Here is a 24885-nt window from a genome sequence, read left to right on the forward strand (position 1 = left end):
TTCTTCTTGATATATATTTATTGTAAAATACAAGAGTTAATTTTTTAATTATGTGTAGTATTAAGTCTTACTCTTAAATTATTTAGAATGTTTTGCCTGATGTAGCGAAGATTTTATTAAGCATTTCTTTTTAATTCTTTAAGACAGTATAGAAGGTTGCCATGGGGAAAACCACCAACGATTTTCCAAATTACGGTATAATTTTGATTGGTTTGATTTATTTAGTCATGGCAAAGCACACTATCTGCCTAAGAAAAGGGATGCCTTTGTGGAGGAATTTCTAAGGGAAACTGACTCGTATACACATTACACATGGGAGAAACCACGAAAACGCCCATGCAGCCAGCCCGTTCGCGAGGTATAATTTTAAAAGTATGGTATGGTGTAGATTGATACATAGCATTACAAATGCAGAAGTTTTTTGTATTAATAAATACGGCATTTTTGAATTGCACTTAAATAAATTTGTATTTTTTGGATAGTTTTATAAAGCCGACTTTTTATTGGGGCATTTTTTTTATAAATATAAATAACAATGCATGTAACATTTTTGCATACATAAATTGGATGTAATTATGTGATGATTAATTAATTTGTGACAAGGATGAAATTAGTTATTCTTTACCAGCTTAAAATAATAGCTTGTACACTTATTATACTTCGCAGTGCATTTTCACCCTTCGCAATCAGGCGTGTTCTACTTTCGCTAAGACCAAGACAGAGATGAGAAATGTCTGCGGTGTGAGGGTGGAGCTCTTCTGCTATTCCTCATCTACGAACTCGTCAGTTAAATGACTTTCCCCAAGAAGTGTGACAGCTGTTTCATCTGACTCCTACCTCCCAAAAGCAATAATAAAAAAAAATTAAAGAACGAGTAATGGATGCCGTTGTACCATAGGTTGGGTTGCAAAATTAACTGTACGTGGGTTAGCCACAAATACCCTGCAGATCTAATTGAATGCTAGTCAATAATCTTCCAAATTCGGTAGACATTTGTGGACGTTACTTTCCGCTTTCGAAACTGGATTTCTATACCCCTGATCTTCATAAAGCTGTTTTATAAATCTTGGGACTTTAACAATATTGGAGAGTAGACTGATTGAACGATAGCTATCGCAATATTTTGGATTTTTTTTAGGCTTTTTAAAAATAATTTGAATTCCCAGGTTCCAGTTTTATGGGTAATAATATTGGATGAAGCATTTATTGAAATTTTGAGCTAATATTTTAATGTTAGAGTTGGTTTAATCATTAAGGAAAATAAGCACATCCTTAGCACGTGTATCAAGGAAAGGACACATGAAATGCATGCTCAGGGATTACGGGAAAAATTTCTGTAGCGGCCCGCTACAGAAATTTCTAAAAATTGACATAAGTTTATGTTAAGTGCTTAAAAGACCTCTAAAAGTCTTAATTCGGCCATCTGTGATATGGTTGCTGGGAAGCATCTTCATAGCTCTATTGTTAATTTTTTTCATACTCTGGGGCTTTTCTGTGTTTAAAATTGTTGATAATATCACAACCTCCTGCATATTACTGATTAAAATTATACAAAATTAATTTATCATTTTAATAGTTGTTCAGTTGAAACTGGTAGTTCGAATTAGCAGATTTATAATGTCAAACTTCCAGAATATATAGAATAGTTATGGGTAATTTTTTTTTTTTTTTTTTTTTTTGCTATTGCAATAAGTATAAACAGTAGTTATGAACTGTGTAAATTTAAATTGCAATTATTAATGTGAAAACTTCAGTTAATTTTCCAGTAGGAAAGTGTTCTACCATTAAAATATTGAAATCAAAAAGTATCTAAAAAATATCTGCCTGCTAAATAGATGTTCATTTTAATCGTTATATATAGTTTTTTTTTCTTTCTCTTTATAAATTTATGAAAGAATCTGATTTTCTGAGTGATCTGATCGTCATTTTATTGAAATTTAAATTTTCTATATTTGTTAATTTGTGCATAATTTAATCACATATTTGTGAATTTGAAATATTTGCTTTGCTATATTGCTATCTTTCTGAGATCTGTATGAAGATATCGCATTGCTTTGCATATTATTATTTTTTTTTGATACTTTGTTTTTATCATATACTTTTTTAATGCTTGCATATTTGTTGATGGATGTCTAATGTGGCGATCCTTTTTCAGATTGAAGTTGATTGTGTAATGATCAGGTTCGCCCTTTTCTCCACAAATGCACTTCTCTCTGTGTTGGAAATTTTTTTGGCGTAAAAATACATGGGAAAGGGTCTATGCCCTGTTAGATAGTAGGTGATATAAGGATTGTTAAAATTTGCTAGCTTGTTTCCTTTTAGGATTATTTCATGAAGAAGATGTCTGCATTGTTGACACAAGCCCTACTCTTCTCGCCATATTTTATTTCGCAGTTCTTCATGTTATCCCTTTAAGGAAGATTTTGAGATCTTCACTTGTGAAGTTCCTCTAGGACTGACTGGCTATCTGACTATGTTAAAACTATTTCATATTGTTTGTTTATTCTAATGTGAATTGCTTTCTTTATGGTTATAAGTTCAGCTTGGAAAACACTATTGTTTTCTTTCGGTTTATTATCGAAATTTATTTATTTTTTTTTTCGCCTTGTTTCTGATTCATGCTGTTGATCTTTAAAAATAATGTAATTAATTCCAACCTTTTGTCCCATTTTTGAATCGTCTGTGCATAATATTGCATATATATTATTTGTTTGTTCATTATGTTTCACTGAAATAATTACTCTAGGACCTAATACAAGGTGTCATCCTTAATGTTTCTATTTCTAGGAATCTAGCGACTTTTAACCTATCGTTTTAGTGCCTCGCATATTATAGTTGATATTAATGAAACGGAATTATTTAAATTGGTATCCGCATCAGAGGTTCCTTCGCTCATTCTACTGTCTTTAATTTTATAGGTTCATTTGTTTTTACGATAATATATATATATATCTAAACAGTGGGAAGGGGTGAATTTTCCGCAATTCCCTAAAGGGATTGAGTAATTTCATATGCGAATATATGTGAAATGTGTGACAGCTGAAGCTGGAGGATAAGCTTAAGAATATTAATAAATAAATGCAGAGATAAAAACTGTATATCAGAAGCTCTAAATAAAGCTTGTTTTCTAGAATGAGCGATTAGTTGTTTTTGCTGTAGAGGCATTCAGAAAACTATTTTAGTGTCTGATACTTCAGGTATTAAATGATGGAATATTTACATGAAAGAATATAATATAGCATATTTCATCGCGTATTTCCCCCCTTTTCTTAACTAATTTTAACCGTCGAAAATCGAGAGGAAAAAAATATGCGAATCATGTAATTTCCGAAGAATGCTGTTGCAGTAAGAACATAACGAACGAAACTTAGTCATGGATAAACTACTGGTAACTATCACAATATTATTTCTTTAAAAGAAATCTACATTCCAATAAGAATACATAGTAATATTAACATAACAATATATGACGATGGTTGAGAAGGACACATCGCGCAGAGCGCGTCGTATCCGGCTCAGGTCCCTTGTGAAGCCTCTGGGGTACCTCACATGAAGTCATGATCGCAGTTTGCGAGTGGAATGGAGAAGAAGGGGGCAAACAAAAGACCCGGATTTGGAAAGATCGAACATGTCAGTAGTAAGTACGGCTACAGTGAACTGGAACGTGAATAATAGGAGTAAGGTGAAATCAAATCTTTGTAAAGTTTCTCAAGTGGAACAACACGTGCCACGTCCGGGTAGTTTAACGAAGATAATCTGCATAAAACGAGTTTCAAATAATAAATACAAGGGAAAATGAAATAGATGAAATGCTGATACAAAAATGCAAATACAAATTGAGAACACTAAATAAAAATAATAAAGGGAATACAATTTACTAATAAATTGCTCTCATAGGGAAAAACTGTCTAGAATAGAGAAAACGGAAAGTTTAGCGAATATTTTTTCATTTTAAGAACTTAGCGTTAAATTCTGATTGTGAAGTATTTTTTTTTTTTTTTTTGTATTTTTTTTATTGAAATGCTGCGAAAGCTAAGATAAAGACTCTTCTTCCTTAATTTCTATAACTGTGTTCTTTTTTTTTTTTTTTTTTTTTTTTTTTTTAAATCAGATTGGGTTATTTTCTCATTTTTTACATATTGTTGCTTGCATACTGTTCTTAATAGATTGAATGCACACAGAACCAATGATGGCTTGATAAAATTTATTTTACCAAAAGGAATACTTTAACCTTCTGGAACTTTGCACAAAAGTACTCATGCAGCTCTTCCCAGCATTACACAATACGATCAGTAAAAACTGTTTAGAATACTGAGAGCGTTAAACACAACGCATTGCAAAACGCTTCTAAAAGGCGAAGCTCTCACGGATATGTCTACTCTCTGAATTCAGCTCTAAACTAACAACTGAGAAACTGATACTCCCTCCTCTCTTTTATAGTTTCCGCCGGCCGCCGGGAAATCTGTAGTACTTTCCACTTTTCGAAATTACTGGAAAGTAAATGAGGGCGGATTCGGTTACAATTGCATATAGTGATCAATTACATTTATTCAATCACAGTACCAATTACAGTTAGAGACCGGACCGAAATTCCTTAATTATCGCAAAGTTTGGCAACTTTTGGGTAATTTCTCGCCAAATTTGAGGATAAAATTAGTTGCCAAAACATCTCCAGCTTTTCCATATCTCGTCCGTTTAGCGAGTTAGCCATTTACCTCAATGATAGACTTGGCGCTGTGATCTTATTTTTTTCGCAGAGCTTCGTCTCTTTCAAGCATTTCATGTTACGTTATACAAAAAATACTACAGTTTCACATATAATTTCACTAAAATTATTTACATGTGTATAAAAAAAATCCCTAACAATATGTTCCACCATAGCGTTCTGCTAAATTTAGACGCATTTTGATGGCGATTTCTGCGTGTTCAACATCGAACTATGCGTGTGAACTGTTACTAAAAAAAGTATGTCAAGTACTCTTTTGTCTTTTTGTATCATGAGTTTAATCTTAATATTTACAAATTATTTTCAGTCAGCTTGAATGGAATGCCGGTATTTCCTAGTCATCCTAAGTTCATTGCTCTATAAAGATAAAAGAAGCATCAAAAGTTTGAAAATACCATTTTTTCCGATATCTGTTTTTGTATGGGTCTTTGGATTACTGGGGCTTCTTTAGGGTGCGAGATCTTTGTAGCCTTAACTTCGGAGACCTATTGTCGGTCAAATGCTTTCCCCTTCAAGCTTTTACCTGTCCCCCCCTTTAAAACGTGAAGTCGAGAGTGTTCGTAAATGGCCTCCCTCGTGATCAGAAGCACGCCGAGCCACTTTCCCATAACCTTCCCGATCATCTCTCTCCAGTAGCTGCGGCTTTATGGGGGGGGATCGTGATCCCACAACATCCGGGATCTAGGATCGTCCGAAACTTTTAAGGGGATGTGCTCTATCTGAATCGGAAACTTAACGGTGGTTGCCAGGGTTCAAACTAGCTCATGTGTACTAGTTTTATGTTGTTGATTTTTTATGCTGTTTTTATGTTGTCGTCAAAGAGTTGCTAAGCAGGTATGATGGCGCTGAACATACTAGATCATTTATCAGAGTTGGTAGTCTGCCTTATTAAATCATCATTAGCATCAAACATAGCGGGTGCAGTGACATTTTATGGAGTCACATAATTAATCAAACTTGCTTATTTTCTTTAAGTATCATCGAGAGGATAAAGATATAGATAAGTTTCAACTTTTAAGCGATAATTTTTTTATCAATCTTCTCTCCTTCCCCAGTACGCTATTTGAGAATGTTTATATATATATATATATATATATATTTTTTAAAATTGTTTATTTGTTGGTTAACTGATAACGGCAAACACAGAACTACCATCTGCCGTAAGAAGGTTACTTTTATGGAGATCTTTCTAAAAGAGTTAATTTGTATTCGTGTTATATACGAGTCTAGCTAGCCTCATCGTCCGGAACAAAACCTAATTCTAATAACTTCTTATCAGTCTTATCTTATGGTCTATCATTATCTTATGGTTATCAGTCTTATCTTATGGTAACTTCTTATCTTATGGTCTCCAAGTGATTGGAGACTGCTGAATCCTGGCAATACACTGACTTACACGCGCGGCGTCAATTAGGACGAGTGATTCAAATTTAAAATTCAAAACTCTTTTATTGCACTATATTTTATTATACTTCTGGTAGTGTAATTAGCATTTTGTCGACGATTTGAAAAAATTCCTGTATCTTTGCAAATTGTAATAGAAATAATGTTAAGAAAAGCAAATTTAATTTATGCTGCAAATGTAACACATTTCTCTTCATTGGTACAGAAGACAGGGAGAAAACTAAAAAAATTTGACTGCTCTCTCTCTGATTGTTTTTGATTACTGTCATTTTCGAAGACATTGCTTGTAAACGTAAGCATTGTTCAGCTGCATTCGTCCAGACCATACCCATTTTTTTCACTTTGCTGTTCGTTTCTCTTCGCCTTTCTGAATCATATTAACCATGAAGCTTATGTCACTGCTAAGGCTGGAAATAATAACTAAAGTAAACAAGAACTAAAGTAGGTAACTGATGTATTAAAAGCTCATTCATCTCATAACATCAAAACAGTTTGCAGAGCGCAATTCATAAAATTAGATGATAATAATAATTTTTATCAATCCTATTAATTGTATTATTCAACTCTTGAATTTCACAAATTTATATACTTGAAAATAACATTTTGCCTGTTCTCCCAAATAAAAATTTTAAAACATAGGATTCGGTTTTAAATTGCTATACAAATCATTGCCATCTACAGCTACAAAACAGAGAATAATTAATCTAAACATTTTGATATTTCCCGCTTTTTTTCAAATACACAGTTGGTATATTTGTGTGTTAGCAGTTCGTATAAATTTTGTGTATAACCATGCCAGAAGAGTAAAAAAATTAACTAAAAATTTAGAACCTCATTTACGATTCTAAACAGTAACAGTTTTTGCAGGTGATGATATCCGGAGCAAATCCAGATAGCTTCATCAATTTACATATCAAATATAGCGAACATAAAACAGAAGTATGGCAATACCCTTAACACTCTGTAAACGTAAACATTGATCAGCTGACTACATCCATAGCACACACATTGTTTTTTTCTCTTCGTTCTTTCTAATATCAGCTATGTTTATCTTTTGGTATTGTTTTACTGATACAGATACATCGATTATTTGATGTATTTCAATTTAATTACCCAGTTATATGATTTGTGATGCCTTTTTAATATCATTTTTGTGTTAAACTTGACTGAGAAATCGTCTTAATTTACATTAATTGACTATCTTCAGTGCGCGAATACTGGCATTTTGAGGAATGTCCTGTTCAAATATTGTACCTTTACACCTGGGGGGATCTTGAGGGGGAAAATCATTTAGCATTATTACTTACTGCGACCTTGTAAGTGAATAGCGTTTATAAATGTTTAAATAAAATCTAATTTACATTAGTTCTAATCATCAATTTTGAATGCTGAGGAGTGCTACAATAAGCGCCGTTGTATGCGATCACGTTTGTCCACTGCTATTTTGATAACATTAAACCGAATCATAACATTAAACGATGAGAAAAAATAGGCTTCAAAAAAGCAATGGAATTTAATTAATTTAATTTAATATAACTTGAAGCATATAAGTAAGCCCTTTCACGGCATTTCGAGTAGGAAAAAGCTAAAGTATGTTTATGAACTGTTCATAGCATTTCTGGAAATTGTTTAACTAGTGCTGTATGCTGTACTTCTAATATTAATACACAGAGGGCATTTCTCATTCGAAGAGTGTAAAATTTAAAATTAAGCAAAAAAGCAACCTTAGTTTGGCGTAAATTTTTTCAGAGATTTCCCCTCCCTCCAGAGGAAAATATTCTGTCTGTACACATTTTTTTGCTTCTGAAGAAGAGGGACCTGCGTTTGAGTTCAAAATTAATAGAGTTATGGAAAATCTACCCCAGGCTAAGGTTTTTTTTAGCCTAAGTTTAAATGGTTCATTAAAACCGAAAAGTAGCTTTTTGGCGATTTTATAAGGCACTTTCCCCCTCCTTCCAGCAGGCCTTCGTGGTGTAACAGTAGCACACTCGGTGTGTATTCGTGAGGTCCAGGTTCGAGTCCCGGGGAGGGCATTGCTCATTTGTCATGTACTCCTGCTTCAAAAAAGCCTAATGACCTTACAATGGCGCCCGAACTAAAAGGCGTTGGACAATAATTCGTCACCACCAGGATTTGACGACTGGTGGATCCAGTCGTCAAATCCTGGTGGTGACGAATTGACGACTGGATTTGACATCCCCTCATTTTCTCCATGGAGGTAGGAAGTAAGAAGGAGTCGCCCTAAACAAGTTTCTCCGTACCCTGCTCTGAAGCACCGGCGATCCCTACGTGGTGACCAAAACATTGGGTCATTTACCATTGAGTTCTATGGGATTTGACGCGTTCGGGTGTAAATATTTTGTAATTACGTCGCAAATATACATATAAATGTATATATTTTCTTTTTCTACAACACTTCAGAGTCCTAAGTATGTGAAAACAACATATTTTTAAACATTTCATTCTGAACGGAATTAAATGCTATACTTTTCACAGGACAGTTTTCTCAGAATGGTTTAATTTGAATGAAATATTTTCACAAGTTTTCATTAATTACATTAGAAAAAAAAAATAAGGTAATTCGATTTTATTCGGTTAAGGTACAAAAATTAAGATCAAAGTTTATTGTATTATTAATATTAAAATTATGCATTATTTCTTTTCTATTTATAGAGCTTCTTCCTAAAATACTTTCTTAAATATGACATGATTTTTTGGCTTCTTTTAAAATCGAAAAATGTAAGTCAATTTATAATTAATACTCTATTCGGTTCATTTTAAATTAGAGAATTATTAGGAATTAGCGAAATACTTTAAATAGTACTTGACTTTCTCTGAACATTCCTGAAAGGGAATAAAATAATTTTTTTTTTTTTTTTTAAAGTATTATTTAAAACTTGTAACTGAGTTATTATAAAATGTAAAGGGAATAATTCTTTTAATTATACTTATCAGATTTTTTTTAACCCTTCATTTCAACAATACATATTCCAAAACTCTTTATTACGTTCTTAAGTGCGCATCTTATAGCATTTGCTTTACAATACCTTTTAACAGATTGCTTTCCAATACGAACAATTCTTGCTTAAATAGTTTTATAACGTATTTGTCAACAGGATTTCAATTTATGTTTACAATTCAATATTAAGGTTATTATATATTTAGATAACATTTATAATCATTATAAATTAGATACATTTAATCAGTAGATTTCTTCACAGTACTTTCACAGTTGTTTATAAGTGAATAAATTCTTCATTTGAAATACATTTATAAATAATTTAATGAATATTTAAGTATTTTGTCAAAGGCAGATACATGCTTTTTGCAAGCACATGCATAAATACCCGTAATATTTCCTATTTATCATTTCCGCATGTGCAAATTTTTAATTTCTGTGCATTCACTATATTTTTTGTGTAAAGTAATTTACACTAATTTAGCATACACCCGAAAGTTTTACATAAAAAATATATATGAATATAATTTGAATGAAAATTATAAGTATTATTTTTAATACCCACTCAAAGGTCAGTTTTTCTTCAAAATTCCTCCACGATGGCATCTCTCTCTTTAGGCAGATAGCCCTTGCATGCGTTACTCTATTTAATAAAAACTTAATCTGACCTATGTGCCTAATTACAAACATTTTAACATACATAATTTTATATTTACATTTAGCCATCAAGTTTCAAACGTTTCAAATCTTCTAGAAAATAAATTTTGGCAGATCTCTTTTAGCAATTTTCTTAAAATCTATATGTTTGTAGTGCAACAGCTTAGAATTTTATAAAACAAATTCATAATCAAAATCGCTGTTGTTAGTTATCGAAAAATAACCAAGATGTGATTTTTGCGTAAATGTCAGTAAACTATACAAATTGCTATTATCCATCACACTATGAATGTTTCTTTCATGCGAGAGTGTCCCTTTTTCGATTTCTATGGAACTGTCGTGTGTCGAAATACTATCAGAATCTTGTCAAGCGAGCTTCTGAATGTAAACAAAGAACACCCCGCCTGGTGACCCAAGCTTCAAAGCAGTGCTTCACTTCTAGCGCGGAATGGCCCCTCCTCCCTTTCCTACCTCCATGATTTTCTCCCTTCGTTCCATATGCCTTCCTGGTGTAATTGGAAGCATACTCGACGCGCATTCGAGAGGTCCAGGTTAGAGTCTCGGCGAGGGCATTGCACATTTTTCAGATCTCCTGCTTCAAAATAATCTCTACAACTTAATCTTTTACTTGGCGCATTTTCTTTGTCACTTGCCAATTTTATAATCTATTGTGACCTTATTTGATGACTTCAGTTAAAAAAGTATATTCTGTAAAATTTTGCTGATAGTAACGGAACTGTTGATCACAACAAGCGATGCACATATCCCGTGTTTTCCAGAATAATAACTTTAACCGCGATCACATTAAGCGGCGAGTACTGTAGATGAGTTTTAAGAAACATAGGGCAGGCCAAAAATTTTAACTTATGGCAAGATTTAAGTTTTTTGCTAATGTTTAAATTAATTTTATTGCTTATTCCTCTTACTTTTATGAAAGTCTGATGTATAAAAATTTTCTAGTTTTCAGACTTTTATATGAATTACGTTTTAATATTTTGTTTTTATTATTATTTTAGCTCGTTTTGTTATGAAAGTGACTTCATACTAAGAAAAAGGTTTAACTATGAATACTTAGATTAAATATATTGAAACTACTGGGATTTAAATTACAGCCTTTTATTTGAAATCTTTTGAGTTGTGGGCAGATTAAAAATACATTCTAAAATTTGTAATAGTGTAATATTGAGAGAGTTGAGTATTCCGAAAAAGGTGTATGTTAAAAAGCTTTTGCCAATATTTTCTATAAACGTGGCACATAATTTACTATTTAGAAGTATGTGCCATAATGGAAATAACATCAATGATGGTCAACGCAATGGAAAATTTGGTGGCGTTACCTTCTCATGAATTTTAGGTAATATAATATTACCTTTTGGAACCAGTGCTATGTTTCAAATATTTTAAAGAGCTGAACTTGTTAATCAAATATTTATTCCTGATTGTAAATATATAATGAGTTATATTTTTCTAAGAAGTTTGTCTTGATTGGAGGATATTAGCTTAAGTCAAAAATACGTAAGCAGAGTAACTGTAACTCTTTCCATTTAATTCTTAAGTAATGGAATTTGAAAATATTCCCATTTTAGTTTTTGAACCAAAGACCGTAATTGAAGTGTAATGCATTTAAAAAAAGAGGAAGAGGAGGACGGGAAAAGTAATATTAACTTTTCTGCATAGCCTTTTTTAGCATACGTATTTATTTCGTCATTATTGTTGTGTAGAGACATAAGGATTTTTTGGAAGCAGGAGATGTGAAAAATGAGCAAAGCCTTCGCCGGGAATCGAACCATGGACCTCTGGAATACGCGCCCAGCGTGCAGGCCACTACACCACAAAGGCACGCTAAGAAGGCGGGAGGAATACCTTATATACTCCTTTTCAAGGGCGACTGAGGTTTTAGGGGACCGAATCGCCAAATTCTGGGTGTGGAGGATCATCATCCACCACCCTTTTAGTTCGGGCGCCACTGTAGAGTTTGGAAGCAAGAGAGATGAAAAATATGCAACGCCTTCACCGGGAATGGAACCACGGACCTCTGGAATAGCGGCCCAGCGTGCAGAACCACTACACCACGAAGGCACGCTAACTTTTTCGGTTACTCAAAGAACTTTTTCGGTGTCTTCTCAATTTACCTATTTATGGCATGGTTAAACTCTCAAACACGTAAAGGTTTTTTGAAATGTGGGAACAGAATGCTCCCCGCAGACATGGAACAGTTTCTAAAATTTTCACTTCCTCTTTCTACGAAACGAAAATAATTGTTCTTCGCATCTTTCAGGGTTGCAAAAGCGGTGCTACAAAATTGCGCCAGTATCTGTCAACTCCAGTGCAATAAAGAATATTGCACGGAATAGCTGCATAAACATGTCAAGACTTGGCTGTGGCCGATAGCGTTGCCTATAAATCTAGAACTTTGAAAACATCCTGCATAAATATATACTTCGTAAATTTTTTCTAGCTTCATTTGTGAGATTCTACGGAGCTTGAGGCAAGGTTCATTTTTAAGGCATTATTCTATTTGCGCTTATATTCCGACCACTGGGTTTGAGAGCTGTTTTTTTGGAAGCTTTGCATTCTAGACTTCTCGTGTTGTGTAAGGCTTTAAAATAACTGAGTGTTGATATTTAGTTGGTCCCCCCTACGAGTTTTCTCCTTAGAGAGGTTGGTGTAGGCACGATTCAGCAGGGATCCAGTCATCTTAGCTGAGATAGGTGAAGGCATCATGCCTTCCTAAAAATTGCCTTTCAGTGGGAATGAACTCCAAATCTCTCTGGAACCGATTGATGATATATCTATACATAAACGCTGAATTGGAGGGAGAAACTTCACGGCACAGTTCGGGTGAAGATAACGAAAGTTGTGTTTGTAACCTGCAGGCACGACTTTCAACCCGGAGCATACTAGGTACCGTTCTTCAAAGAGTACTTCCCCCCAGGTAATTATTTATTATTTTTTCCCTCTATGATGGTTTACTGGGTACTTTGTGGTCACGTTTTAGTAGCATCACATTTACTTACTACTCTTTTTTTTTTTTTTTTTTTGAACTGCACCACGGTCTTCCTTTTCCTTAGGTACCAACCACCTCAGGGTATGTTTCCTAGTGGTGTGCTAAAAGGTGGGGTGGTGAAACATGGTTGTAATTTCATAATTAAGAACGTGTTTAGTGTTTTCGCTCCCGTTTCCCGGTACCGCTGTGAAGCGCCTCTGAAGTTGGGGCTAATTTTGAGCCCTAGTTATCTTCAATTTATATTGAACAGTGAGTGATTTTGTTCCCCTTCTTGAGAAAATTGGAGAGGAGTAGAGTGGGTTCGGGAGGACCAGAGATTGAGTTAAAAGACTTTAACATTTATTTAGCAGTTTGAGTTTTTCTTCTTCTTTCATTTGACAGCTTTGTTTCGGTACAACTATTGATTGTATTATAAAGAGGTGAAATTATGATTTCACATAGTCTAAGAATTCTTTTTCTTATAAGCGTTTATTTAGTTTACTCATGGTGCTGCACTCTACGACGTGGTGAAGCGATTTTGTTTTGTTTCAAAATTAGATTAAAAATTTTTTGTTTAATGTTTAAATGATTTTTCCCACATACCTTCGTTTAACGAACAAGCTAAACGTGTCAGAATTTTACTTGTTTGCATCATCGAATAGAATGGAAAAAAATCTTTTCAATGAAAATTAAAATTATACCTTAGTTTCTGAATTTTTGAAAATTGCGCGATTTTTTTAGACTGACGTTTATGATTTAAAATTTCAGCATATAAAAGTGTATTGGATATAAAAGTTTTGAAATTTTAACAGGTTATAAAACAAACTTTGCGTCCTCATTTGAAATATGAATGATTAAAAAATAGTAATAGAGCAGTTTCCTTCATTTTTATTAAAAATGTGTTGCAATCTGAAGTAGACGGGAAAATAAAGCTTTACTTGCGGAAAAACTCCTTTCGATCTTGGGCGCCCACCAGTGGCCGAGCGGTAAAGTCGCTAAACACCGGTAGTTCGGTCCGAGGTTCGAATCCCACGAACAGGCTGGCTGCATGGGCGTTTTCGTGGTTTTCCCCATGTGTAACGTGTATACGAGCCAGTTTCCTTTAGAAAGTCCTCCACGAAGGCATCCCTCCCGTTAGGCAGATAGCCCTAGTGTGCTTTGCCATAATTAATTAAATACACACCTTTCGATCTTGGCGTCTTAAGGGTCTTGGCGACGAATTGGCGGTGTTTTTCCTTTTTCCTCCCATTTTACCTTAAATAAAATGCTTTTTATTAACACTGTTATCACATCGAATTTACGAAACTCAATATTTAAAGCAATTTCTGCATTCCCCGAGTAGCGTTCAGTTATTTTTCTTTATTTCATAATTTTCTTATAATTCATTGGTTGTAGTTTAAAAATGACTAAAAATTTCATCATTGATGTGTGCAATTGAGATTAAAAAAGTACAATTAAAAAAAGCTTTTTATACAATAAGCTTTTATTTAAAATGGATATAATAATTAATGCACTAAAGGGAGAAAAATAATGAACCATATTGTGGAAGGCAAACAGTAGATTAAATAATTCTATTTATAGAATTCATTTACAGTTTTATATCGCGATTAATAAAAACATAACGCCTAAATAACGAAATCTGTTAATTTAATTGCATTGTGAAATGCATAAGCCATTATCTTTTTAAATTTATCATGACCCGTGCTTTTATTATTCGCGATATAAGATTTTTGATTGCTAGAATGTAAATAGATTTATTTAATCTAGTACTACCATTAAACTGTATGATAAATTATTTTTTTCTTTTGAGTGCATTTATTGTAGGGAAGCGTCTCTTACTTAAATAAAAGGTTACTGATATCTGCAGATTTTGAATTAATTTTCACAAATAATATTTTGATTATCTTTCAGAATTAATTTGCTTTTACCTCCTTATTATGTGCGTACTGTTAGATTAGTACATAGTTAGATATGAAAATACTTTAGCTTACTCCGTGCTTGAAACAGCTTTAGTATGGGTATTGATCCTCAAAGTATTAAGTGTGTTTTAGGGAAAAATAAACTTTTAAACATCATTAAGAAAATAAATGTAAGAAGTAGGCGTGTATCAAATGTATGAAGTAGAAATGATGAATGTAAAATCACTAAAAAATTTTATAATTCTTGGCGATGATGAAAAGCGAATATAATATAAGGTAAAGCAATATGTGTTTAAAAATCAGTATTGCAAGTTTTACATATTTTAACGTGATTAGCCAAAAAAACTAAGTTTTACAGTTATTAATTAAGGAATCACGAGCTTGTAATATTTTTTAAAAACTTGCATTGAATACTCAGCTATTTCGGGATTTATATATATCAAATCTTTTTTAATTTCATTAATCCACCTTTAAGATTTTAACGTTACATAACAGAATTTGTTAAGTTTTTTTTTTTTTTTTTTTTTTCCCCTCTTTCGGAGTATCTCAGGCTACGAATCCTGCTCTTAGACTCACTCCTGCTAATAGATTTTTTTTTTCCGTCTTTTTATCCTTATTATTAAGCATCGCTTTTTTTCGCACTTACACTGTATAAAATTTAAGAGCAAACTAACAAAATATTTAAAAACAGCATACCTTTTAAATTCTTGATAAAGTGTTATAGGCTGTAATACATTTTTTTTTTATTTTCGCTATATTGTTTCTTTTAAAACTAACCACTCGAGCGGCCAATCGCCTACAATATATATGTAATATTGTGGTAGACAGGCACAGGAATGACGAAGCTTGGCATCAGAATCCGGACATTGTTGTGCCTGATTGTAAGTAAGGCATTCAATGACGACACACAGAAGAATTTAACTTTATAGCTCCATATCTGTATTCAATTCAAACGGCAGATCATTATTCTTTCAAATTGTCCAAAACTATAATGAAACTATAATTTCATCCAATAATGATTTAAATTAAAATGAGGTTAAATTTAAGCTTTCAACTTCATAACTATTCTAATAAAGGGAAGAAGAAGCGACAGAGGACGGCAAGGTCTTATGGTAGAATGCAGTCTCATGAAAAATTGCGCGAACTCTTTATTTATATAGCAGCGGTTACGTAACATGCCCGAATGTTCTCGAAAGTACTGGTCTAGGGAAAAGATCCCGAAATCGCGGAAAGTTAATTAAGGGTTACCTGTTCGCGTAGAGCAAAGCCATTGCATTTTTTCTATTTTACATCCCCCCCCCCTCAAAATGAGAGGCCGGGAGAGTGCATTAGTACATTAGTGAAGCAAGAAAAAATTTTAAAAGTATGAGGAAAGATATGAAGAAAAACATCCAGGACATAGCTTTAACTATGCCCTACTATAACTCATGATCTTTCTCATATAATTAGAAACTTCTTAATTGTATAATTTTACAATGGAACCTATGATTTATAAATAAACATATGATTTAGAACTATAAGACAGTAATATATGGAAGAATAATACTAAATAATAAATTACAATTCTAAAAATCCTCGATTTTCTTCAAAATGTCCATTGAAAAGTGAAAGTTTTGTTTTAAAGTCCTTTCACAAAAAATAGTTTGAAGTTATATGAAAATGCTTTTTTAAAGTCTCTTGATGTCAGTAAGTCCACAACACTTTTTTCAATGAAGATAGTTCCATAGTAAGTTTTGAATACAAGATGTTTAAAAATTTTGCGGGGAACATCTTTTCACTTAAAACTTAGATGATATACAATTTATGCGTAATGTACTACTTGCATTCATTCTTCTCATCGTAGGTAATCAAGAATACATTGACATATTTTAAAGCAATATAAAAATTCAATAAAAAACATTATAATATAATACACCTTAAGAAAACAATTCAATATAAATCTCTAATAATATAATGCAATATTTGATAAGACAATAGCATCTTGAATAAATCTTTGGCATGTCCTCTCCAACAAATTTGCTGTTGGTTGGGGGGTGCATAAGTACAAAATATATATTAAAAAAAAAAAAAAAAAAACCTCCACTGGCTAATAAAAGGTAAGTGGTTTTTGGTGTTGTGCATTGAATCAAAGTCTTTTGTAAAAAAAAAAAAAAAAAAAAAAAAAAAAAAAAAAAAAAAACATCGTATTTTTTTTTTTTTTTAAATTTTACACGCACACACATATATATAATGATTTTAATGAATCCAGCTAGTGTCATTTTATATAATTAATTAATATTTTAATTATTCTTCTCACGATATAAATGCATTCTGATTTAAATCAGTCGGATTAAAAAGTAGAAAAAATATTTTTAAAAACTGTGTTTATTGCTTTTCCATCATTTGTCTTGCTACTCAGTAACAGAAATATTAAAGTTAAGTTTTACGCTTTGCTGAATGGCAACACATTGGCGTATAGAGCTAATACGTATTCTATTTGAGGGAGTGACGACATATTTATTTCTGAAAACGTGTTTATATTTATCAAATTAAAAATAATAATATAAAAAATTGTTAAACGTAAATATAATAAACCATTTTTTCATTCTGTAAATACCTTATGCAAGAGTGAGCAGTTAGTTCATTCAATAGTTTATAATTAAGAAATTTTTTACACCTTGACATAGTTTTAAAAATTATGTATATTTGTTCATCTGGCAGGAGGATCACGAGGGGGTGGAGGAAAGTTTTCGTAGCTGTCATATGATAGGAAACGGGAATAAAAGCAACGAAACTAATCTACCGAAGGGTAAAATGGAGTAGAAAAAACTGGGATCAGGTTTTAATCCGCCTTCTTTCAAAAAGCATCTTTGAAAAGAATGATTTCTTAGAAATTTGAGGGTTCAATGGCAAGAGTTCTTAACCAAATAAAAAAGAGAATCGTCATCTCCGAACGCCTCACAAACGGATCTTTTGATATCGCCACGTGCACGTAGCCTCTGGCTGCCAGTTTGATTTTTTCATAATAAATATCGTCTGTCTTGTTCATATCATTTAACACTCCGACTTTCCCGCATAGATCAGGCAAGGCTCACAATGGCGTTCTTTGTGTCGGCTGTGGAATGAAGGCAAAGGAAAAAAAAATTGTTTCCCATGTTTTGAAGTAGTATTTCCCTCTTTTTATATATGTGTATGGACAGTGTGCTAATTTTGATTTTTACAACGTTATAAAAGATTGATGCATTGTGAGAAAAAGCAAAGAAGTCTAGCATGTAAGCAACGTTTAAGTAGTTGTTTCTGGAGTTAGGTTTAATAATTCTTCGGTGCCAATTTTTTTTGGCAATTTATTTCAGTATGAAGCACTGGTAATGTAACCATTTCAGAAAAGTCAAATGAAAAAAGTTATACCTAATTACATATAATCTCTAATTTGTAAAGCGTCTACTCTTACTTATTGACTACAAGTAGACGTTCCCATTATTGTTGTTTTTTTTATGCAAATGCGATAGTTCAGCAAGTAACAACTACTGTGTCACACACACGCACATATATATAGAGAGAGAATCAAGGTATAATAATTAAATCGAAATTGGTGGCTAACAGTCTAACAAGAAGAGCATACATCAAAATTGGAACAAAAACAAACAGCTCAATAACATAAAAAAAAATAATATAACGAATAGTCAAAAATTGTTTGGTCTTTTTCAAGACGCATCCAAAAAGTTTCCTACAGCGCCACGTTTTTGAATATTTCTGAATGATTATAAATTCGTGAGAAAGTAATAAAAAGAAAGTGCCAAATAAAATTAAAGGAAAAAAAAAGTAATTAGTCTTTTTAATAAATGATTAAGATATATTCTGGCACGACGTGGCTCAAAATCAAAAATACTGTCTAAAATTTAAACAGTAAGTGAGAAATTTCGAAATAAGAAATGAGCTAAATTAATAGTTTTCAAAACTGCTGAAAAACTGTCACAAATTAAAAATACGAGGAAACGAAACTTGAAAGCCCGAAGTGGCGTTAGCCCAGGGCTATTAGTATCGAAACGGCATTTTGCGTCGGTTCACTATAAATGTCCCTTTCACCTTTCAAATTGTTGCCAGCAAATATTATCGCTCTGTATTATATTTAAAGAAATTAAACAATGAAGAGTCTACATGAATGTATTTGTATGTCTCACATTATGTAAAACGACGATACCTACGGCCGTCGAATTTTGAATAACGGAGTCGTCCAACCGAACATCACCGGCACCTAGAAGCCCAAATCTTGAACTTCGAAAACCTTGAACTGAAAAACCTTGAACTTGTTTTATTATCTATTTCATATTTTGTAAAACTTAACACATTTATTAACAACCTCAAAGATTTTAAAGCCAGCAATAACAACGCTCTACGGGGGGGGGAATAATCTCCAGCACAACGAGACTGTGTGTCGGAAATTCTGAAGATATGCTGTTTTTAAACATTTTTAACTCAAAGGGACACTATCCCAAATGCTCTCGAAACATATATGGGTGTGTAAATGAAAATAACACTCCTTTAGGCATAATATAAAATCTGATTTTTTTTTTATAAAGAATGTTTGGCGATTAGTATAAACTGTGAAACATTTCAACAGGCAAAAGATTTTAAATTCTTAAAAAAAAGCATTAATAATAAATTCTAATGAGAATTATTCCGAGAGATTAATGCCTAGGAAAAAGTATCACAAGAAATCAGTTTTCATACACAGACATTGGTCAAATTAAATACAGTAAGCTAAATAAAAAGTTTTCAAAATATGTAGAACAAAAGAATATTTTGAAGAAACTGCTAAACAACTGCTGCAAAACAAAAGCAATTAAATTTTATCAAAATTTAAGGAATATAACTTTACTTCTAAGGAAGGTATTAAATTAAATTTTATTGCAAAAGCAGTCATTATTCAAAAACCTGGAATGAATGTGCGAGTTATTGAATCGCAAGCTGCGTTTATTGCGTGCTGGAAACTCACTTTTTTATCCGTTTCTTTTTTGTGTCCGAATGGCTTTTCAAACTGTTGCCACCAAAATTTATTGCGATGTATTATTTAATAAAAAAAATAAATAATGAAGAATCTGTGTGTATGTATGCTCCTTGCGCTGCGCAAAAATGACGGCCCCTAAAGCCACTGAATTTTGAATAATGTACTCCTACATCGGCCCATGGACACCTCGAAGCGCGAATTTTGAATTTCAAATTTTTTTAATATTTATTTCCTATTTCGCACAAATTTTAACAAATTTTAATTTAATTAACACAGCTATTTGAAAACGAGAAGTGGCAACATTGTTCGAAAAACTTTTGTATTTCCTGCTCGCCAGGCTGCTTCCATTCCTCAAAATGTAAGATTTCTTTCAATATTAATCCACAAATAATGCTGTTCGAAAGCAATATGTTGCCACTGCCTCAAACAGAATACTTATTATATCCATGCACCAGCGTGTTGCCATTCAGTAAAGCGTAAGATATTTAACTTTCAAATTTAACCTTTCTGTGAGTAGCAAACCAAGTGATTGAGAAGCAATAAGCACAGTTCTTAATTTTTTTCTACTTTATAATCTGTCAATAATTCATGTACGTCATGAGATGTCTAATTAGAAATGTTAAATATTTTTATGAAATCGCACTAACTAAACCTATTGAAATCATTATGTACTTATAGTTGTTAACTGCATAATCATAATGAAATTTTATAGTTGTTAACTGCAGCTCTGCACAAAAAAGAAGAAGGGGAGTACTAGTGAAAAAGCAAAGAAGATGATATGATGAAGGCACACCCACACGGTTGCGCTTTGCATGCATTTAATTAAATCATTTTCTACATTTACTGAAGTCACGGAATGCTCGTAATAATAAATGGCGCTCTTGTACGTGTGCTTGGGCGTTTTCTTGATAAGCATAATAGTATCTAACACCTCTTCGTAAAAACTGTAATTCTATACATTTTTTATTTTTCATATTTAAGTAGTATTGAAATTCCTGTCACGCAAATTGTCTACTATCAGACTGAAACGTATCAAACTTATCAGACTGAAACATCTTCAAATAAATACAAAGTCCAAAACATGATATATTAATTTAAACATAATGATTTGATTGAAATTTCATGAAACTTCTGGAGCTGATTAAATATTAGATTGCAGATTTGTGATGTGAAGGGACAAGTTTTCATCTGTAATATTCATTATTACCGAGTTTCATTGAAGTTTTAAAACGTTGAAATAAAGAAATTTTTTGTTCTGAGTAATCCAACCCTTAATCAACGATTAAATAGTATTCAAATTTTTGGACTAACATCTCGCAGATTCATTATTTTCGTACACTGTTGAAAACAGTTAAGAGATGAAACACTTTTTACCAAATATCTCGAAAAATACTCGATAGAAATAAATGAAATTAAGTATGAATATAGCTTATTGTATGACAATAATGTATGCAGAACAACAATGAAAATGCCATTCATTAGCATGAGTTATGGCCAAGAGTTCAATGTTGTCCAAACTTGAGATTGAACGTTGGCAGTGAAAATGGCTAGTAATGGTGTGTGTTCACATCTCACAGACAAACAACATACACAACGAGTAACCATGCTATTAACAAGAGAGTTCAGGAGTGTCTGTGGCGGTCTCACCCACTCCTTCACCAGAGCAGTTTTTAAATCCTGAATGGTTCTGGGTGGAGTTTGGCGTATTGCAAGTGCCCTCCAAGAGTATCCAAGCATGTTCAATAGGATTAAGGGCAGGAGATTTGGCTGGCCAATCTATTCGGTGAATATCCTAGCTTTCTAGATATTCATCAACCAGGTATGCCGTATGTGGTGGTCCATAAAAATTAACTCGGGCCAACAGCACCCCTGAAAATTCGCACATAGGACTCTAGGATCTCTTACCTGTACCTCTGGGCATTCATGGAACCAGTGTTAAACACATGGACAGGTGTGCGGGTAACTTGCATGATCCCTACCCAGACCATCACTCTTCCACCACCGTAATGGTCCCTTTCCATGATGTTGCTGCGATGCCATAGGGTTCCAGGTTCCGCCTCCCCATATCAATAATAGCCGAGAATCAGGTTGTAGACTGAATCTGGACTCATTCGTGAAGATAATATTAGCCCGCTGGAGCTGTATCCAGTTTGGGTGTTGTATGCACCATTGTAAACGCTTTCTTTTGTGGGAGTGAGTGAGTGGGATGTAAATAGTGGGCTTTCTGGCATAATGTCCTATCTTATGTAGCCTTCTGGCAACTGTCTTCCTTGAAATTGATGTTCCTGTGGCAGTAGCTAGGTGACAAAAAGTTGTGTGGTTTTAGACGTCCTCTGGCGCTTGGCTGAAAGTAATAAATACCGGTCGTCATTGGTCGTTGTGGCTCTCGGGCGACCTTGTCCTAGTGTTCTGAATACTGTCAAACTAATTCTACAAATTAGAGATGGCACTTGGTCTTACATCCAGTTCTCTTGCAGCCTGAACTAAGAACTGTCCCGTCTAATATCTACCCACGATTCTCCATCTCATACCTTTGTCTATGTTATACCATCGATGTTTGCTCATTTCACTTAAAAACAGCAAGATTATTTAAGAATAATAAAAGTCGCTACAGTGTTGCGGAGTAGAATAAGCTGAGCGGACTTTTATACCTCCTGTTGGCGTAGCGACGTCCACAGGAACACATAAACTCATCTCAGCGACACCAGCGCCACAGTGACATTATATGGCAACCAACTATCCAGGATCTATCTGGTATTTTAGGAAAAATGTGGGAAATTGTTTTGCATCTCTTAATTTTGTCCACCAGTATAGTTGGAACTATAGTTGGGCAATTATCTCAGTAACTGATTCAAGTAATCGATTCACTTTATTGAGCGAATGGACAGTGATTCCGGAAAACCGAGTGGTACTCTTTTATAGTTCATGGAGAGCTTTGGAAGCGGGCCAAGAATAGAGATGTGCTGTTTGTTCATAAACCGCATGATTCGGGAGGGGGAAAGAGCGAAGTTCTTTTAGAGTTCACTCATTGAGAACTTTTGTTAGAAGCATGCCAGGAATGTTGGATTCCCATTTTAGGGAAGAAAAGAATGTTTATTCTCTTATGTTAAAAATTGAGTTTAATATCTTATTTCCCAATTAAAAAAAAATTATTCTAGAATTTTAGTCCTTTACAGAAAGGAAGCTTTAGGGAATTTCAAAACTGCAGTTGAAAGAAATCAGTTGAGGGACTTGGCGCTTAAGTGTGTGGATTCTTTCGATCCTACTGCATGTTCGGTTCTTTTCGCTGTTCATTGCATCCTCACTAACTGTTCCAGATCTCGCTGTTCGTGCGATTTTTCTGTTGTTCGTCCATCTTCGCTAACTGCTCTTGATTCACTCCGATGTTTTCAAACAAGGTTATTGTTAATTAGCGGCGAATGATACAAAAGAACCGATTCGCTTCAGTGAGTAAACGGTTCTGATCCGATCTCATAAAGGAGTGGTTTTGCCTGTTTCTAGTTGGAACATTATTGTAGTATCTGCATTGCGTAGGTAGAGTGTGAGTGAAAGGAAAAGAGCTGCGAATATGCAGTCTTTTCAAAAGCATTGTGCGAGTATTGGTATCCTTACATGGTTTTCATAATGTTAGCTTATGTGGTATAAGTGTTATTCCTCATTTCTTACCTCTACTTTGAAAGCATTAAAACTTATAAGAATTGCTCCATCTACGCTGTTAATATCTTAACAAATATCCTTTTGTAGAAGGCTTACACGTAGTGACTTCTAAAGTATTTCTTTCTACTACCGTATATGCTGATATGCTTGGATTTCTATTGTTCATGAGGTGCGTAATTGGTTTTTCAATATTCATCACTGCGTTTTTTTCGTTATTAAATTTGCTTTTTATTTCAAGAAAGTGCAACATTTTCTGTGCCTTGTGTCTGTTCAAATAGGTTTTTGGATTTCTCCCAAACTTTAATTATACTTTCAGAGTTATTTCCTCTATGTTATCTGATAACTTTTTATTTGTCTGAGTGCTATTGAAATTATTTCATTGGCATTTATATTAAACTAATTCAAACATTAATGCACGTGTCATTAATGCACGTGTAAGTCAATTTATATTAATTTGACAAGCAAAGTAAAATATTCAATAATGTAGTATACATTAAAATATTTCTAGCGTTATAAAATACATTACAATACTAAGAAGACTTTTTTAGGGTTAGAGACAGATTTATACAATGAATATTTTTCATTTGAGGACATTTATATTCTGTGTGAGAACAGAAAAAATCAAAGAACTTCGGTGTACTGTTTTTCACTCAAAACAAGCAAACAGACAAACAAAACTATTCTTTCTATTGTAAAGTTGAAAAAGCCTTTGGAAATCCCCACCAGCGGTTTACCGATAAATTCACTGAACATAGTAGGTTCGACAAGGTTCGAATTCCGGCGAACAGGCTCGTTACGTGGACGTTTTCATAGTTTTCCCAACGTGCCTCTCTGTAATTAAGTACACCCAAATCCTTTCTTTGAATGAGGTACACTTACGTAAAATTGCCAATTATTTCATTTATTTTGGAATTATGTTTTCTTTTTTCTCCTTCTATTACCTAATTTAAATTATTGTTCAGGTATCTTGAATAATTTTTCAAAAAATTAAAGGTGTGGCTGCCATGTCTCCATGTGTCGTAGTGTTTAATATTTTAGTAAAAATGTTTAGTAAATAATATTCATTAAGGAACGCAACTGTATTTGCATAACAAAAAAGATTAAGAACATTTTTGGGATATGTATGCAATATATTCAGGAGCAGGAATTTTGATGCGTAGAAGTGTTAATCCACAATGACTAAGAAATTGGAGGCGAAGGCAGATTAAATCTTCAGTTTTATTTTCAGCAACATGTTACGGCTACACACAAGTCGGCACATTAAATGTGCCTGTTCCAAAGAGCTTACATTTTTGATAACTTTGCAGCAAGAAAGAAGCAGTAGATAGACAGCAGTCCAGCTAGGCCAAAGCGTAGAAAGTAAGTGCGTAATGCTCAGGATGAAATCTTAAGTCAAACTGAGTTAGTTTTGGTTCTCAAAGCATTTTGATTGGATAGTTAATACTGCTTTAAAATTATTATTGGCTGCTTGAGTTTTAGTTCCATTTACATCACCAGAATTACGTAAGAATCATATGACGTAGATTTTTCTCGAAATGACGCAATACAAATAGATGTTGCTATTTTTAGAATAGAGAAGGGAAATTTTAA

General features: G+C 33.3%; 1 protein-coding gene across 1 annotated transcript in view; it reads left to right on the forward strand.

Moving 5' to 3' along the window:
• The window catches only part of LOC118195984 (U3 small nucleolar ribonucleoprotein IMP3), a 156916-nt gene that overhangs the window by 70011 nt on the left and 62020 nt on the right, over positions 1-24885 (forward strand). The window lies entirely within an intron of this gene.

This window comes from Stegodyphus dumicola, chromosome 12 (genome assembly GCF_044657685.1).
Source record: "Stegodyphus dumicola isolate Sdum_Otavi_A_Nest chromosome 12, ASM4465768v1".
Classification (NCBI taxonomy): Eukaryota; Metazoa; Arthropoda; class Arachnida; order Araneae; family Eresidae; genus Stegodyphus; species Stegodyphus dumicola.